Genomic DNA, 17,423 nt, shown 5'->3' on the forward strand with positions numbered 1-17,423 from the left:
AAGGGGGGGGGGGGGGGGCCTCCATGTCTATTTTGCTTGGGGCCCCCAAATTCCTTCAAACGGCCCTGCCCCTTTAATGCAATGTTTGGAGACGTTCTTTGGGGCGGGGCTTACAACTTCCAATATTGGCCATTGAAATGCTTGTTAGTACTGAAGCGGAGGTGCAGACTTTTTGGAATGTAGATATAAAGAATTGTTCTGATTATTGTCTCCATGTTGGCAGCGAGCGGAGAAAAACAATTTGCCGCCACTTTAAAAGACACGTACTTATCGTCTATAATGCAGATGCTTGTGTTTGCTAGCAGGGGAATTACCTGCATGAATACTTACAAATTGAAATGAATTAGCCATGCGGTTTTATCTTAAAGAGCCATAGACGCGCTCAACTAATTCATCTCTGTGAAGTCTAAACCACTTATTAATATCTAATACTGTCAGCTCCAGCTTGGTGCCGCAGAGCCCTCGTACACAGCGCTGCTGATATCCAATATGGCCGACCCATCACTCAAAATATCAATACGGCTGGAGATTAACCTCTTCATCACAGGCCAGGGAGCTAAAGGGATCCTGTATGGAGACAGACCATGAATCTGGGTGATAATAGAAGCGTTTACCTCCCTAACCTCTAATCTCTTATTCTATTCAGTCTTTAGCTAGATCTATTTTGGAGAAAGATGGATGACGGACTACAGTCTATAGCTGACGGAGGGGGATTGGAGGTCCCTCGGCTCCAATGGAACAGGACATTAATTATCATGCATCATTTATTGACCCTGTTGGACCCTTCAGGTTCCAGGGCCCGGTTGTGAAGGTAACATCTGCAGCCCCTATAGGTTTCACACACAGGGTTTTGTTTTTTTTTAGCCAAAACCAGATATAGTATAAAAAAAAGAATAGGAAATATAAAGGAAGGACTTACACTTTTTTTTTTTTTTTTTTTATTAGCTTTATCCACTTCTGGCTTTGGGGGGGTTAAAAAAAAAAAAAGGAAAATAGCACTGAAACAAGACACCACCCCAAGAAATGGCCTATTATGGGCCTTAAAGGGATATTCCAGGAAAAAACGTATATATATATATATATATATATATATATATATATATATATATATCAACTGGCTCCAGAAAGTTAAACAGATTTGTAAATGACTTCTATTAAAAAAATCTTAATCCTTTCAATAATGATCAGCTGCTGAAGTTGAGTTGTTCTTTTCTGTCTGGCAACCGTGCTCTCTGCTGACATCTCTGCTTGTCTCGGGAACTGCGCAGAGTAGAAGAGGTTTGCTATGGGGATTTGTTTCTAAACTGGGCAGTTCCCGAGACACGTGTCATCAGAGAGCACTAGGACAGAAAAGAACAACTCAACTTCAACAGCTAATACGTACTAAAAGGATTAAGATTTTTTTATAGAAGTAATTTACAAATCTGTTTAACTTTCTGGAGCCAGTTGAGATATATATATATATAAAAAAAGTTTTTACCTAGAATACCCCTTTAAACAGACTTGTAAATTACTTCTATTAAAAAATCTTAATCCTTCCAATAATTATCAGCTACTGAAGTTGAGTTGTTCTTTTCTGTCTGGCAACAGTGCTCTCTGCTGACATCTCTGCTTGTCTCGGGAACTGCGCAGAGTAGAAGAGGTTTGCTATGGGGATTTGCTTCTAAACTGGGCAGTTCCAGAGACAGGTGTCATCAGAGACAGAAAAGAACAACTCAACTTCAGCAGCTAATACGTACTAAAAGGATTAAGATTTTTTTATAGAAGTAATTTACAAATCTGTTTAACTTTCTGGAGCCAGTTGAGATATATATATATATATATAAGTTTTTCCTGGAATACCCCTTTAACAGCACCCATGCACCATTGACAAAATATCAATAAAACAACCTCACAGAACTTATATGTCTGTGATATTGCATTAAAGGGGTACTCCGGTGGAATTATTATTTTTTTTTTTTTAAAGCAGACAGATTTGTAAATTACTTCTGTTTAAAAATCTTAATCCTTCCAGTACTTATCAGCTGCTGTACAGAGTTGTCAGACATGTGGCACAGGTAACACAAGTAGATCCAGTCATGTCTAGAGATGAGCGAACTTACAGTAAATTCGATTTGTCACAAACTTCTCGCCTCGGCGGTTGTTGACTTTTCCTGCATAAATTAGTTCAGCTTTCCTGTGCTCCCGTGGGCTGGAAAAGGTGGATACAGTCCTAGGAGACTCTTTCCTAGGACTGTATCCACCTTTTCCAGCCCACCGGAGCACCTGAAAGCTGAACTAATTTAGGCAGGATAAGTCATCAACTGCCGAGCCGAGAAGTTTGTGACGAATCGAATTTACTGTAAGTTCGCTCATCTCTAGTCATGTCCACAAAGTTGCGGGAGGATTTGTATACCATTTGCTATAGTATAATACCGGGACCCACAAACATGACTATATATATTTATCCTTACCGCACACTACTGGAGGGCAACAGGAGGCCATGAAACTCAGCACATTTTATTATTTAATTTTAACGAATTATTTATTTTTATTTTGGAGTACATATATCTGAGCATTAAAGGGGTAAAAAATGTTTTTTAAATCAACCGGTGCCAGAAAGTTAAGAATATTTGTAAATTACTTCTATTTAAAAATCTTAATCCTTCCAGTACTTATCAGCTGCTGTATGCTCCACAGGAAGTTCTTTTCTTTTTTGAATTTCCTTTCTGCCTGACCACAGTGCTCTCTGCTGACACCTCTGTCCATGTCAGGAACTGTCCAAAGTAGGAGCAAATCCCCATAGCAAACCTAATCCTGCTCTGGACAGCTCCTGATATGGACAGAGGTGGCAGCAGAGAGCACTGTGGTCAGACTGAAAAGAACAACTCAACTTCCTTGTATACAGCAGCTGATAAGTACTAGAAGGATTACCATTTTTTAATAGAAGTAATTTACAAATCTGTTTAACTTTCTGGCACCAGTTGATTTGAAAACATTTTTTGGAGTACCCCTTTAATGTAGCACCCTGTGACAGCACCCATGTGTTGATAGAGGAGCAAAGTAAACACCTTCACAGCACCCATAGAGCATAAATGCATTACTTTAACACAGTGTCTTCCAACCAGGGTGCCTCCAGCTGTAGCAAAACTACAACTCCCAGCATACCCGGACAGCCGAAGGCTGTCCGGGCATGCTGGGAGTTGTAGTTTTGTCACAGCTGGAGGCACCCTGTTTGGGAAACAATGCTCTAACAGCACCCATAGAGCAGTAATTCAGTACTCTCACAGCACCCGTCAGTGGTTAAAGGGGTATTCCAGGCAAAAACTTTTTTTTTTATATATCAACTTGCTCCGGAAAGTTAAACAGATTTGTAAATTACTTCTATAAAAAAATCTTAATCCTTCCAATAGTTATTAGCTTCTAAAGTTTTCTGTCTAACTGCTCAATGATGATGTCACGTCCCGGGAGCTGTGCATGATGGGAAAATATCCCCATAGGAGCTGGACAGCTCCCGGGACATGAGTCATCAGAAAGCAGTGAGACAGAAAACAGCAACTCAACTTCAGAAGCTAATAACTATTGGAAGGATTAAGATTTTTTAATAGAAGTAATTTACAAATCTGTTTAACTTTCCGGAGCCAGTTGATATATATATATATATATATATATATATATATATATATATATATATATATAAAAAGTTTTTCCCTGGAATACCCCTTTAAGGTAGTTGTCTGGCCCCTCTAAATTCTGGACTTGCACTTTACTTATAAAGCACAATATAGGGTATGAGGCTCAAATCCCTTAATGGCCAATATATACCTGAAACAAGCGCCGGAACAAATTCACCCATGGACTATGGTGGTGTTGAGACTGATCACTGCTGGGTACATAATAGCATCTTCTATCTGTAGCATAGTTAAAGGGGTCCTCCGGTGGAAAACACATTTTTTTTTTTCAAATCAATTGGTGCCAGAAAGTTAAACAGATTTGTTAATGACTTCTATTAAAAAAAAAATCTTAATCCTTCCAGGAGTTATCAGCTTCTGTATGTTTCACAGGAAGTTGAGTTGTTCTTTTCTGTCTGACCACAGTGCTCTCTGCTGACACCTCTGTCCATGTCAGGAACTGTCCGGAGCAGGAGAGGTTTGCTATGAGGATTTTCTTCTACTCTGGACAGTTCCTGATATGGACAGAGATGTCAGCAGAGAGCACTGTGGTCAGACCGGAAAGAACTATACAACTTCCTCTGTAGTAGACAGCAGCTGATAAGTACGGGAAGGATTAAGATTTTTTGATAGAAGTAATTAAGTCATTTACAAATCTGTTTAACTTTCGGGAGCCAGTTGATATTTAAAAAAAAAATAAAAAAAATAAAATGTTTTTCACCTGAGTACCCCTTTAAGAGTAAAGGCCCTAGGCACGTGTCGCCTCTTCTCTCCCCCATCCTATTTTCCAGATAGGGAGGATTCAACCATTCGGCCAGGACCTATTGCAGTGATCATTGTCTTTTATGAACAGTAGAAAACTGGTGCTGGACATCCAGTTGCTCATAAGGCTACGTTCACACGAGCGGATTTTTTTGCAGGTTTTTTGCTGCGTATTTGAAAGTGGGCGGGCTCTTCTCGGCTGTCTGCTGCAGATTTTCAGCTGCGGAATTTACGCTGCGGAAAATCCACCGCAAGCCCCATTGAAGTCAGTAGGGACTGCGGCGGATTTTCCATAGCGTAAATTCCGCCGCTGAAAATCTGCAGCGGACAGCCGAGAAGAGCCCGCCCACTTTCAAATACGCAGCGGAAAACCGTGTGAACGTATCCTAAAGGTTAGTAAACTCATTTGAGACATTTCTAGACTGATTGTCCATCTCTTCCAGACAAAAATGTTCCCTAAGGTGGAGCCATTGACCCCTTTGAGAAGGAGATGTCTGGTGCCCATTTGCTACTCCTCAATAAACATTTTTTGCACTGGTTGTCCTCTTCTACCCCTTAAAGAGGTACTCCACCCCTAGACATCTTATCCCCTAATAAGATGTCTGATCGTGGGGGTCCTGCAGCTGGGTGCGGGGGGGGGGTCGTGACATCATGGCCACGCCCCCTCATGACATCATAGTCACGCCCCCTCAATGCAAGAAACATTTTGTTCCAAACCCTTTGAGCGGACAGCGGGAGTCACGACTAGAGATGAGCAAAGTTCCAGTGATTCGATTCGTCACAAACTTCTCAGCTCGGCGGTGGCTGACTTTATCCTGCATAAATTAGTTCAGCTTTCAGGAGCACCGGAAAGCCGAACTAATTTACGCAGGATAAAGTCAGAAACCGCCGAGCCGAGAAGTTCGTGACGAATCGAATCACTGTAACTTTGCTCATTTCTAGTCGTGATGTCATGGCCACGCCTCCTCACGCCATCATGGCCACGCCCCCTCATGACATCATGGCCACGCCCCCTCAATGCACGAAACATTTTGTTCCAAACCCTTTGAGCGGACAGCTGGAGTCACGACTAGAGATGAGCGAAGTTACAGTGATTCGATTCGTCACGAACTTCTCGGCTCGGCAGTGGCTGACTTTATCCTGCATAAATTAGTTCGGCCTTCCGATGCTCCTGAAAGCCGAACTAATTTACGCAGGATAAAGTCAGAAACCGCCGAAGCGAGAAGTTTGTGACGAATCGAATCACTGTAACTTTGCTAATTTCTAGTCGTGATGTCATGACCACGCCCCCTCATGACATCATGGCCACGCCCCCTCATGATATCATGGCCACGCCCCCTCAATGCAAGAAACATTTTGCTCCAAACCCCTTGAGCGGACAGCGGGAGTCACGACTAGAGATGAGCGAAGTTACAGTGATTCGATTCGTCACGAACTTCTCGGCTCAGCAGTTTCTGACTTTATCCTGCATAAATTAGTTTAGCTTTCAGGAGCACCGGAAAGCTGAACTAATTTATGCAGGATAAAGTCAGAAACCGCCGAGCCGAGAAGTTGGTGACGAATCGAATCACTGTAACTTCGCTCATTTCTAGTCGTGATGTCATGGCCACGCCCCCTCATGATATCATGGCCACGCCCCCTCAATGCAAGAAACATTTTGCTCCAAACCCCTTGAGCGGACAGCGGGAGTCACGACTAGAAATGAGCGAAGTTCCAGTGATTCGATTCGTCACGACCTTCTCGGCTCGGCGGTGGCTGACTTTATCCTGCATAAATTAGTTCGGCTTTCCGGTGCTCCTGAAAGCTGAACTAATTTACGCAGGATAAAGTCAGAAACCGCCGAGCCGAGAAGTTGGTGACGAATCGAATCACTGTAACTTCGCTCATTTCTAATCGTGATGTCATGGCCACGCCCCCTCAATGCAAGTCTATGGGAGGGGGCGTGACGGCAGTCACGCCCCCTCCCATAGACTTGCATTGAGGGGGCGTGGCGTGATGTCACGGCTCGCTCAAAGCATTTGGCAACAAAATGTTTCCAACGTTGGGGCAGCGGAGTACCCCTTTAAGACGATCCTGTCATGACAAATCTATCATTCCAGGTGGGGATGAACACAAGACCTAACCGGGGGGCCGCACAGGCTACACCAGACAATGCATGACGACGGAGAACTTTCTCTGCAGCCTTCGATCGGCTGCTAAATATGTGTCTTTGCATTCCCCGCCCCCGATCCTCCAGACATCAATGCATATTACAATACACCAGGCTCGCCTGTCAATAAAACCACACAATATATATAAAAAAAAAAGAAAAAAAATGACAAAAATCCACATTGTTTTCCACATAAAGCAAAAGACGACAAAAAAAAAAGGAAATGAACAAAAGCAGCGAAAGAGGAAGAGAGAGAGGGAGACACATCTAGAATTACACAGGCAGGAGAGAGAGAGCGGGGACTAGGAGACCGGGGAGGTATTGATTGGTGTCTGTCAGGTATTGTGGAACAATGGAGCAGATTCTTGTCTGGGCGCTGCACCAAAGCACAGATCAATGGGGACATCGATGCTGGAGGAAGGATAGGCTCTGACTCCATAGCAACGCTACAGGGAGAAGCGATGGTGGGGAGGCCTCTTCCAAACTTAGCTGTAGACATCCAGTGACCCAAATTTCTGTCAAATGGGTTTCCTCTCGTAATAGATTTAAAGTGCACCTGTCCCCGGGCAGCCATTTTGTTGGAGAACGCATTAACTTCAATGTGATGATGCATTTTCGAGGTCCCCAGCACTAATATTTCCTACGCCAGGGGCAATTGCTGGGCAGCTATATACAGGGCTTTGTGGGAAGCATCCAGGGAGACCAATCCGCTGTTTACTAAAGAGCAGTGCCGGACTACTACTCCCATTGGGGGAGATTTATCAAAACCTGTGCAGAGGAAAACTTGCCCAGTTGCCCATAGCAACCAATCAGCTCGCTGCTTTCATTTTCATGAAGGCCTGTGAAAAATGAAAGCAGCGATCTGATTGGTTGCTATGGGCAACTGGGCAAGGGTTCCTCTGCACAGGTTTTGATAAATCTCCCCCCCATTGTGTTTACTGGAAACAAACTAAATATGATAATGTGAGAAAGAAGAAGAGGGGCGCTCTCTCATGTAGGGAATCAGTTGGTCGATGGTATGTCACTCTAGCACTACACAGGCTACAGGACGCCATGCATTAATTGTTTTGTGGACCTGAGGAAGGCACCTGCTAGTGCCGAAACGTGTTGTCCTTCAACTTGAACTTCAATAAACTGTCCTGTGCTACCGTGGCATCCTGAATTCTTTCCCTAACAGCAGTAGCGCTCGTTCCAAACCCCCTTTTCTTGTTTGATTTTTCTTCTGCCTCTAAATATGATAATGGTATCTGTGGTTATACCGTACATAGGACTGCAGATAAAGCTATGGCATATTTAAGAGTATTGTATACTTTCCACTGCATATAAAATATAAAGCGACATCGCAAATAGTCGTGAATAAGTATTTTTCCCCGTTTTGTGTATACAGCCTCAATGTAGATCGGCGTGGCCTTATGGTTACAGACTATAGGTATCGTAAACCTGTGTGGATCCTGCGGTCATGTAATGCTCCTCACCCTTTTCATCTTACTACATACAGTATCAGATAGGATTGGTGAAAGGGCTGGCGCATGACTTAGTCAGACTACACAGGCTTTGTTGTCTGTAATCATGGAGACACATAGAGCTGCATAGGAGCTGTGTACATGAAACTATAGGACATTTCTAAAGGGTAGTCCGCCCCTAGACATCTTATCCCCTATCCAACGAATAGAGGATAAGATGTCTGATCGAGGGGACCCGCCGCTGGGGACCCCCATGATCTCCCTGCTGCATCGGGCGTTCGTCTAGTTCATTGGGTGCAGCGCCAGAGGCTCATGACCTCACGGTCGCGCCCCGCTCGTGACGTCACAACCACACACCCTCAATGCAAGTCTATGGGAGGGGGCGCTACTGCTGTTAGGGAAAGAATTCAGGACGCCACGGTAGCACAGGACAGTTTATTGAAGTTCAAGTTGAAGGACAACACGTTTCGGCACTAGCAGGTGCCTTCCTCAGGTCCACAAAACAATTAATGCATGGCGTCCTGTAGCCTGTGTAGTGCTAGGGTGGCATGCCATCGACCAACTGCCGTCACGCCCCCTCCCATAGACTTGCATTGAGGTGGCGTGGCTGTGACATCTCAAATGGGGTGTGGCCGTGATGTCACGAGCTTCCGCCTCGCATCACCAGTCATCCGGCACTGAGCGAAGTTTGCTCCATGCACCGGCTGTCTGGGGTGTCGCAGCCGAGATCACAGGAGTCATAAGCGGCGGGACCCCCGCAATCAGACATCTTATCCCCTATCCTTTGGATAAGGGATAAGGTGTCTAGGGGAGGAGTAACCGTTTAAGCCAGACTATTGGACCATGAAATGGTTACAAAATATAGCAGGTCCCTCTACTATCAGGCCTATAAAGTATCATTGGAAATGTAGCTTAGCAACTTTTTACCAAGTATACCACATATGCAGGTTGTGAGAATTTCGTTAAAACCCACGGAAAAATGAGATGCAGCAATGGCGCCCGAGGCATGCAATGAAAGTTAGGGAACGAATTCCAGATCTAGATAAATGAACATTGTTTATATGACATTTCCCGAGTGGTCGCTCACTTCTTTAGGTCATTACAGAGAAGTACAAACAAAGGGGGGTACAAAAAAAACAGGTTACCTTATTAATAACCCCTTTTTGTGTACATCTGGAATTCCTTCCATCACTATAACTGCATGCCTCAGGTGCCACTGCTGCTTCTCGTTTTTCGTGGGATCCAACAAAATTCTTACAACCTGCACATGTGCTTCCAACCCCCGCCATCTTTGATGATCTGCCGCAGAAGCCCGGCAGCCATGAGGGACCACAAGAGTTTTGTGGTAAAGTAACAACACTTAGATAGCACCACAAATTTACTGTATTACAAAGTATAGACCCTTCTGTTATGAGTATAAAGACTCACTATGGTCAGGCAAGGCATTGTTACTAACAGCCAATATAGCCAACTGTGATGTCCCAGTACAGGATATAGTCCCGTACAGTACTTAGGCCCTGTCAGGTTGAGTCCCTCTGTGTCCTAGGGGCTCTCCTGCAGCGTCTCCCCCATAGTGTTATATGTATTAAGTATAAAGGACCTTTAAGGACCTTTGAGTTAGTCACATGATACTGTTGTCACATGTTCCATTCACCTGTCTGTTACCCAGAGAGCACCAGCTAACCACGTGACCTGCAGCTTGACCTATGGGCTCCTTGCTCAGCCCCCCTTTATAAGAGGGGAAGCCATTACAATCTCTCTCTTCCATCACGTTCTCTGCTGAGGTCAAGTCCAGTCCAGACGTCTCAGAGCCAGTGTCCAGCACAACTGGAGGCCTCAAGCCTAACCTACAGCCAAATGCCAGTAAGTCAAGTCATCTCTGTCTGCTGTCACTACCTACAGTCAAGTCAAGTCTATTATAGTCAACATGGCTGTCCTAAAGTCTGTCAAGTCACTGCAAGTCCCATCAAGCTGCAAGGTCCCCTCTGTGTTACTGGCCACCTCTCTTGGATCCTGGCCTAGCTGTAAAAACTGTTACCATCTGTCTACCTCAGTAAAGCTACCGTTAACCCTAACCTGGTCTTGGATTGTTATTACCCTGCCTAACCTAGGGATAGCGGAGCTACCGTTCAGGTGGTTAACTGGAAAACCACGCCCTGGCGCCACGAACATTTAGGGGTTAACACCTGCCCCGGGCTACAACATCTGGCCCATCCACTTCACCTTCACACCCTGTGGCGCACCACACAACATTGTGCCCAACAGGCCTATCTGACAATGTCTATGCTGGACTCACCAGGCTCCCTGGAAGACTAATACTTTGCTTCAATTTCCCAAAAACAAATAGCAGAATTCAAACTCAAACCATTTTTATTCATTGTAACTGGGAGGAATGTAGATCAATAAGCCAAACTAGAGCGGTGTAGACCAAATGGTAGCTCCTAAAAGTCACAGAGATAACAGTCAGCAGGCGGTCGCACTGACATTCATTGGGAAGGAAAAGATAGAAGAGTCCAATGACTGCACAAGTCCTGTGGTCAGGTATACAAGGTATATTGCTGTCTAACCTTGGCCCAGGCCTAGAGAAAATATTGGGGCATTTATCATTGTCTTTAGAGCAGTTTTTGTGTGTAGATTTGTCTCTATTTAGGTGCAGCGCTGCACCTAAGGCTATTATTTGCTCAAAAAGAGCGTACAGACCCGCTGTTACGGGTAAGTCTTGTGCAGTGGTAATGAATTTATCAACTGCGACTTTTGCAAAAAAAAAAAGTCACAAAACCCACCAAAAAGTCGCAATTCTACACCAGCCCAGACCTAGTGTAGCTTTTTGGTGTATGTGAAGTGTGAAATTTCCGAAAATGTCTACCTGCACAAAATGTATCAAATGCCCTGGGACCATTTAATAAGAGTCACGCAAAAAAACAAAAATGAACTTGAAAATTTACTAGATCACACACATCTTTGTAAATGCCCCCCATTGTTCTTTGTTGTTTTAATGTATTTTTTTTTGTACCTTAAAGCTTCTTCCAGAACCATGGACAGGTACTTACAAAAATTTTCAAGAATCTAAGCTGTTTTCGGTCAGTGTTTCCTTGCTTTTGTCTACAGAAATACAAATGCTGCTGAAGTTTTTGCTATATGTAAATCTTGCGGCATCACCAGGAAACCATGTCCTCTGCCAAGACATCTGATGTGGTAATATGAGGATATATATATATATATATATATATATATATATATATATATATAGTGACCGGGGCTATCCTTCGAGTATGTATCAGCTGTAATTGCTTAAAGGGGTACTCCAATGCTCAGCGTTTGGAACAAGCTGTTCTGAACGCTGGCGCCGGGAGATCGTGATGTCAAAGCCCCGCCCCTCCTGATACCACATCCCGCCCCCTCAATGCAAGTCTATGGGAGGGGGCGTGACGGCAGTCACGCCCCCTCCCATAGACTTGCATTGAGGGGGTGGGGCATGACATCATGAGGGGACAGGGCTATGACATCACTAGCTGAGCAGCGGAGTACCCCTTTAAGGGTTTGGTACCCAAGACTTTTGACCAAAAATATCAATTCAAATTGTAAAGGGCCATCATTAAATTAATTTATGTATAAAGCTATTATATGAGCACTGTATAGCAGACATTTTTGAGCACTGTAGGGTGGTATTATTTGAGCATTATTTTGTGGTATTATTTCAGCCCTGTAAAATATTTGAGTACTTTAGAGTGGTATTATTCAAGCACTGTTAGTGGTATTATTCGAGAATTGTATAGTCCAATAATCTGAGGACTGTATGGTGGGGGTATTTGCACACTGTATAGTGGTATTATTTGAGCACTGTATGGTGGGGGGGGGGGGGGATTTGCACACTGTATAGTGGTATTATTTGAGCACCGTATGGTGGGGGGGTATTTGCACACTGTATAGTGGTATCATTTGAGCACCGTATGGTGGAGGGGGGGTATTTGCACACTGTACAGTGGTATTATTTGAGCACCGTATGGTGGTGGTGGTGGGGGGGGTATTTGCACAATGTATAGTGGTATTATTTGAGCACCGTATGGTGGGGGGGTATTTGCACACTGTATAGTGGTATTATTTGAGCACCGTATGGTGGGGGGGGGGGGGGGGGGCGGGATTTGCACACTGTACAGTGGTATTATTTGAGCACCGTATGGTGGTGGGGGGTATTTGCACTCTGTATATTGGTATTATTTGAGCACCGTATGTGGTATGTTTTGAGCGCTGTATGATATTAGTGTATTATTTAAGCAACTGTAATTGTCTCATATATATAGAGTTTGTATTTTGGTACCGTACAGTATGGCTCTTATAGTTAGGCCATGTACCGTATGGATATTTGTACACTGTACCATTTTAACCCATATGGGTGGAAGCCAATAGAAGATACCATACAGGGCATGATCCAACACAAGGCAGTGATTCCAATAGGAATTATTACATTCTATTTTAGCATTCTTTCAACTCCAACCCAAGAATTGTAAGTGCTCTTCACAATAATGTGTCTGACCAAAACACATGACGACAACATCCCAGACATAAACTGACAACAAGTCATTTACTGGAAGCAGCACTGGAGGGGTTAACACATGGAGGTCATCTGGTGTGACCTATATTAGTAGGTCTTGTGGTTTCTAGCACAGGAATGAAGTAAAATATTAATGGCAATGTGCAGATATTAGTGTGTCCAGACTGTCGGTGATGGGTCTCAGGGCCTGTATTTAGATGATTAATAGGGTCGGCTTTCCCTCTTCTCCATTGTGGCTTTAGGGAGGCTTGGCTTATGGTATTCCTGGAAGATACGTTTCAGTTTCTCCTCTCTCTGTTCATTTCCAGGAATCCCACGCGTTTCATCCTCTCATCCCAGGAGAGATAGGTTCCACTGGTTCTTCCAAGGGTCTTACAAGAATCCTGAAGCTTCCTAGAAGCGAGCATCATCTGATACCTGACCAAGTGCAAATGCTCTTGCCTCCTGGATCACGTTTCCATGTAAGGAAACATCATGAATTTCTTAAGATGTTTATTCCTAATTGATTTTTCAAGAACCAGTTTCCTTGGTGCATATTAAGATGCTATAAACATATAAATCTAGTGTGTAGAAAAGCAGCCACATGGCAGCCAATCAGATGTCATTGCCATGGTAACAAAATATAAAGGAGCACCAGATTGGTTGCTAATGGCAACTCCCCTAAGCTTCTGTCTCATTAGGTCTTCATTTAACGAGCCTCATGTATCAAATCAGTCTTGGAGAAGATGAGGCCTTGCTACCCATAGCAACCATAGTTGAGCTATGAAAAGTGGTCTCTGATTGGCTTATGCCAACGTAAGTTCTTTCATTCGCAATATGTTGTACTTTTGGGAACTTGTAAGCCATTTTATTTAAGTCCCACCTGTGATGCACCCCCATAACAGTCAAGAGTCTCCAGATGAGTGTCCTTAATAAATAATGTTAGCAAAGTGCTCCGAATAAACAGTTCTAGCAGAGTGCCCTCAATAGATAATACTGTCAGCAGAGGGCCCCTTATAACCAGTGCCAGCAAAGTGCCCTTAGTAGATAATACTGTCAGCAGAGTGCCCCCTTATGACCAGTGCCCACAAGGTGCTCTCAGTTAGGTACTACTGTTAGCAGAGTGCCCCCTTATGACCAGTGCCACCAAGGTGCTCTCAGGTACTACTGTTAGCAGAGTGCCCCCTTATGACCAGTGCCACCAAGGTGCTCTCAGGTACTACTGTTAGCAGAGTGCCCCCTTATGACCAGTGCCACCAAGGGGCTCTCAGGTACTACTGTTAGCAGAGTGCCCCCTTATGACCAGTGCCACCAAGGTGCTCTCAGGTACTACTGTTAGCAGAGTGCCCCTTTATGACCAGTGCCACCAAGGTGCTCTCAGTTACATAGTTACATAGTTACATAGTTAGTACGGTCGAAAAAAGACATATGTCCATCAAGTTCAACCAGGGAATTAAGGGGTAGGGGTGTGGCGCGATATTGGGGAAGGGATGGGATTTTATATTTCTTCATAAGCATTAATGTTATTTTGTTCCAGGAATGTATCTAATCCTGTTTTAAAGCTGTTAATTGTTCCTGCTGTGACCAGTTCCTGAGGTAGACCGTTCCATAAATTCACAGTCCTCACGGTAAAGAAGGCGTGTCGCCCCTTGAGACTAAGTACTACTGTTAGCAGAGGGGCCCACTTATAAGGGCCAGCAGAGTGCTCTCAGTAAATACTGTCAGCAGAGTGCCCCTTTGTAACCAGTGCCAGCAAAGGGCTATCAGTAAATACTACTTTTAGAAGAGTGCCCCCTTATAACCAGTGCCAGCAGTGGGCCCTCCATAAATACTACTTTCCGTAGATTGGCTCCTTATAACCAGTGCCAGCAGAGGGCCCTAAGTAAATACTACTTTCAGCAGAGTGTCCCCTTATAACCAGTACCAGCCGAGTGCTCTTAGTAGATAATACTCTTAGCAGAGTTCCCCCACACAGAACTAAAAGATAAAATTAGAGGGGCAGCTCATTGTAAACAGATTTATACAGATCCCATCAAAAGGTTTTTCCCGGGATACATGCCAGATACACAAAAAATGCCTTCTCAACCAATCACTGGCCTCAGCAACGACCTACATGTCGACAAGTCACCATTTAATTCTGAGTTGTGACAACCAGGGCACCGTTGGAATGGCAGCAGTGGGGTGTTTGACTGCTGGTGGGAAATATTTTTTAAAATGACACATATAACTGTGGCTGTACACGTATGTCAACTATTTCTAGAAAGATTGCCAGTATTATCTATATATTATCTATCTCAGCCCAGGGAAAGAGAGTGGCGCTGTTTGCATTGTTACCCAGCTTTCTAAGACTCCTTGGCAGCATATGTGCCTTTTTACTGCACCTTCTTCTGCCATATTACTACTGTACGATAAGGTAGAGTTGCCACCAGTTTATCTAAGCTAAGCAGGAGTGGGTATTACTTTTAGGGATTTTCTTTTAGTAGAATTCTAGTCCTGTTGTTGTTGTTATTATGATTATTATTATTAGTAGTACTAATTTTTTTTACACTTTAATTTTTATTACCGTATTTTTCGCCCCTATAGGACGCACCAGCGTATAAGACGCACCCTATTTTTAGGTGCAAAATCTAAAAAATTGAAGATTTTGAACCCAATAGTGGTCTTCAACCTGCGGACCTCCAGATGTTGCAAAACTATAACTCCCAGCATGCCCGGACAGCCGTTGGCTGTCCGGGCATGCTGGGAGTTGTAGTTTTGCAACATCTGGAGGTCCGCAGATTGAAGATCACTGCATAGGAGGTAATACTCACGTGTCCCCGCCGCTCCGGACCCGTCACCGCTGCCCTGGATGTCGCTCCATCGCTGTCGCCGTGTCCCCGTCGCTCCGGAACGTCTCTGCTGCCGGCCGGGTATCCTCGCTCTCCGTCGCCGTCATCACGTCGTTACGCACGCCGACGCACGTACGCGACGACGTGATGACGAGGAAGGAAAGCGCCGGCCATACAGGGGATCCCTGAACGGAGAACACACCGAGGAGGCAGGTAAGGTCCCTCCCGGTGTCCTGTAAGCACTAACCCGGCTATTCAGTCGGGCTGTTCGGGACCGCTGCGGTGAAATCGCGGCGGTCCTGAACAGCCCGACTGAACAGCCGGGTTAGTGTCACTTTCCCCTGCAGACGCGGCGGTCAGCTTTGATCGCCGCGTCTGAAGGGTTAATACAGGGCATCACCGCGATCGGTGATGTCCTGTATTAGCCGCGGGTCCCGGCCGCTGATGGCCGCAGGGACTGCCGCGATAGGGGTGTATTCGCCGTATAAGACGCACCGATTTTTCCCCCCAGTTTTGGGGAAGAAAAAGCGCGTCTTATACGGCGAAAAATACGGTACTTTTTATTCATTGATTTAATTTCCATTTTTACATCTTTTTTGTGTATTGTATACATCACTGATGTCTGTTTCACTGTCAGCCCTCCATATTAACTAACACCCAATGCCGCAGCCATCTTAGGTCCATTATCAGAGACAGCTAAAATGAAAGGCGTTAAAGAAGAATGATACATTTATTGTTTATCAAGGCCTTCCAGTGCGTATGGAACGTAAGCCTACCTAAACTAACAATGAGAGATAAACATATCACTACTTACCTAAACCTGTATCCAAGGATGCAAGAGACATATACCTACCTCACCTAATCTGCGGCTAGATGTGTGCCCAGGCCGCCATCGGAGGTACACCCTCAGAGGGCAAAAACAACATACCCTAGGAAGTATAATGTTATCCCCTTGACATAAGAACCAGGGCATCAGCTGCCAAACCAAGCACACAGTCCATGGCCCACAAACCGCATTACTAGTAGAACTGAGGACACCCCTGCCATTGCTTCTAACTCACCAGACACCACTGCTACCCTCTAAACACCAAGTGCTATACCCTACCGGATGAACTAAACAAACATATTACCCTCCCACTGTACAGCTCTCTCAATAATCATCGTATGCTGCTTTATAAAATTTGGGCCAAAACCTGACAGACCGTAGGGAAAGAAAATACCATGATGATAAGGAACCCAACCGTCATGAGAAATAGAACATTACGGGAGTAGATAGTCTACATGATGGACTATGACATCAATAATCATAACGGAGAGAAAACCTCAAAATAACAACGGGCCTAAAAAAAGACATCAAATTGATTATGAATGTGGAAGAAATGACTAAATAAACCATGTCACCATGCATGAATATGTCACCTGCAGATAAGGAAATTAGTGAAAAACCATGGCAGTCATGTCCTGAAAACGTGTCAGAACATACGGCTATGCAATGCATCCCACCTGAAAGCGTGACAGGCATAACAGGTATACAACTGCCTATGTGTAGTGATGCTATTGTTCTGAAAGACGTGTCAGCAACAATAACTGAGTGGTATATACCACCTGAAAATGTGTCAAGCAACAGGTATACACCCATCTATGTGTCCTGCTGCTATTTCTGAAAAACGTGTCCGAAACAATAGCCCAAGTAACCTATTCTCCTGCAGACGTGGCAGGCAAGCTGAGAATGATAACGACCTGTAAGTGTGCCATGACCAATAGCCAGATAATGAGCATATGTGCATGATGCCTATGACCGTTATGCTTAATGCGTTATGAGCTGTAACTACCCTGTAGGATGCAACTATGCGAGAACTAACAAACCTGTCATAACGCAAGAGTAAGCCAAGTGGAACCCATGCTAATGGTGCCGTAACCAAGCTATAAGAACCCATTCGTGATGACCATATGTGTATCCAGCAAAACTAACATGACGAAACATGAATCGGAGCTGAAAAAGTGTAAAGAAACAACACTAAGGCAGAGTGACTCGTAGGG

At 44.4% G+C, this 17,423-nt stretch overlaps 1 long non-coding RNA gene across 1 annotated transcript in view; it reads left to right on the plus strand.

The window, feature by feature from the left end:
• Window positions 1-6,858: 6,858 nt before the first annotated feature.
• Window positions 6,859-17,423, plus strand: part of LOC130295625 (uncharacterized) — a 29,142-nt gene continuing 18,577 nt past the window's right edge. The window contains exons 1-2 of the long non-coding RNA XR_008848937.1: window positions 6,859-6,900; window positions 12,885-13,037. This is a non-coding gene — a long non-coding RNA (uncharacterized LOC130295625). The remainder of the gene's footprint in view (window positions 6,901-12,884; window positions 13,038-17,423) is intronic.

Source organism: Hyla sarda, chromosome 11 (genome assembly GCF_029499605.1).
Source record: "Hyla sarda isolate aHylSar1 chromosome 11, aHylSar1.hap1, whole genome shotgun sequence".
Classification (NCBI taxonomy): Eukaryota; Metazoa; Chordata; class Amphibia; order Anura; family Hylidae; genus Hyla; species Hyla sarda.